Source organism: Aplysia californica, unplaced genomic scaffold (genome assembly GCF_000002075.1).
Source record: "Aplysia californica isolate F4 #8 unplaced genomic scaffold, AplCal3.0 scaffold00309, whole genome shotgun sequence".
Classification (NCBI taxonomy): Eukaryota; Metazoa; Mollusca; class Gastropoda; order Aplysiida; family Aplysiidae; genus Aplysia; species Aplysia californica.
Genome location: NW_004797579.1, coordinates 412,884 through 415,134, shown reverse-complemented (window position 1 = coordinate 415,134; position 2,251 = coordinate 412,884).

Below are 2,251 nucleotides of genomic sequence, written 5' to 3'. Positions count from 1 at the left end.
GGTGGGCATGACTGTGTATGTGTGTGCGTTTGTGTGTACTTGTGTGTATATAGATCTATATGTGTTGGAGTTTCAGAACAAAATAAAGCAACAAAACAACAAGATATAGACCATGAATATACCATTTTCCCCTGTTCCATATTGAGAGAACCTACTATAATATTTTATGAGCTGGGTTGGTCATGCGGTAGTAGTTTTAAATCGAGAAACAAGGGTCCTCAATCTATTTTTGTCATGTAACTCTTTGTCTTGATCTGTTTCTTAGTGTTTACATCAATGTTCTGAACCACAGACTGTCTACATTGTGAAAAACTTATTTTTTAGGGGTAGATGAAAAAAAAACCAAAACAACCCCACTTTACTTTTGTCTCTTTTCTTCTACTGTTTGATAAGTATTCAGTATGTTATTGTCAGTATGTTAGTGTTTTAGAGCCTATAAATGGCTGCTTGCAGTGTATGCTTCCCAGGAAGTTGTGGTTGTTTCAGAATGCTCTCAGGTCTGCTGGGGGTAATAGTGTAGATTGTGAAGCGCATAGAGCTTGCTGTTTAGCGGGGATTTGCGCTATACAAATGTTATCTATTATTATTTTATTCAGAGCACGTTAATTTTACTGCGTGTCCAAAAGTAAGAGTGCTCCTATTGTTGAACAGATCAGAATTAGACCTTTATGACATGTTGAATCCCGACCGAGTCTGTTTGCACCACGCATCATCAATGTGTAAAAGGATATAATATTATAGTAATAAGATAATATTAATATTGTGCTTACCAACATTTACGATTTTCCCCTCAACAGCGTACAGGTTTGTATCATCAGGAAGGTATTTCCTATAAGTGGTGCATGTGGTTTGTTTTTTGTTTGTTTTTTTTTTTTGGTGTGTTTTTTTTAACTATTTTTTTTTCTTCTTCTTCACCCATTGCACATTGCGTCGTTTCTGTTGTGAATATGAAGTTTTTGTTGATGGTTTGTGTTTGTTTTTTTCCCCAGGACCACTGCTCTTATCTCATCTGCTGTTTCAGCTGAGCATTATGTTAAAATTGTCAACATTTAATTATTATTTTTTTACTCACTGACTCTGATTCTTCATTTCTGTAAACTATTTTGTTGTAATGCTTTTACTGATGCTTTTCTAATGCTTCCATAGTTCTTATATCCAAATGCTGAACTTATTTTTATGCTTGTCGTCTTGGTAGGCACAGATGTGAATGCCTGCATTGTACAAGTCTCAGAACAATATCTACGTGCGGCATCCTTTCCACCAGGAGATTTTTGTCAGCTACAGCAACTTCCTTAAAGTATCTGTAGGTATATAAAGTTCTTTTAGCTTTTGCATCTTTGCTCAACAACGCTCCCCTGATTGTTAAAGCTATGGAAATTACCTTGTTGTACCAGTGAAATCTCAAAAGATTTGCAGATACAGTGATTAGAGTACACTTTTTGGTTTCTGACAAGGTGCTCATTACAGAACCTTCATTCATAGGACAAACAAAGAGGAAAAAAAGACACCCAGGGATTAACTGTAATACCTTTTTCGTTTTGCGTGATCTGCTTCAAATCGCAGTTTGAAGAAGTAAGCCCTTTTCATCTTTCCTCACCCTGTATTTCTTTTTCAGACAGCTTGCGTAGACTGGAGGTTTTCATGTGTATTTACTCTTTCCATTTTCCGTGATGCTTTCCATGATTTTTTTTCTTCTTCTTCTTTTCTTTTTATATTTCTAAATCTAGCTTTCATTCATTAAACATAAAAAATAACACTTTTTTAGGAGACCACAGTTCGTCCTACCCATGCTGAATGTTTTTATCTTCTGACTTTTAGTTATAAAAAATAAATGTTTCCAACATTTTATTTGGGAAGGTTGGAGGGTACTATCTTTGTCAGAGTTTGATTTGGTTAATCTCACAGACTTTTTTTTAATGGAAGTTTGTCAGTACAAAACATACTGAAAACAGTATTCTTTCTGACTTATGGTAGCCATGGAGGGGTGTTTTTTATGGTGGTTTCTAAATTATTTACGACTATGAAGAGTGCTTTTCTTGTAAACAGAATAAAAAAGATAAATTAATTTTTTTATCTATGAGAATTATTTCAGAAATCTTGCAGATGCATGGATTCATGGATGCATGAATCAAATAGAAAGAGTGAGAGAGATTGGGAGATATGAAGAGAGAAATAGGAAGACAGTTGGGTTAGATACAAGCAAGAAAGGAGATATAGAAAAAGAGACTGTAAAAAAAGGAGCGAGAAAAAT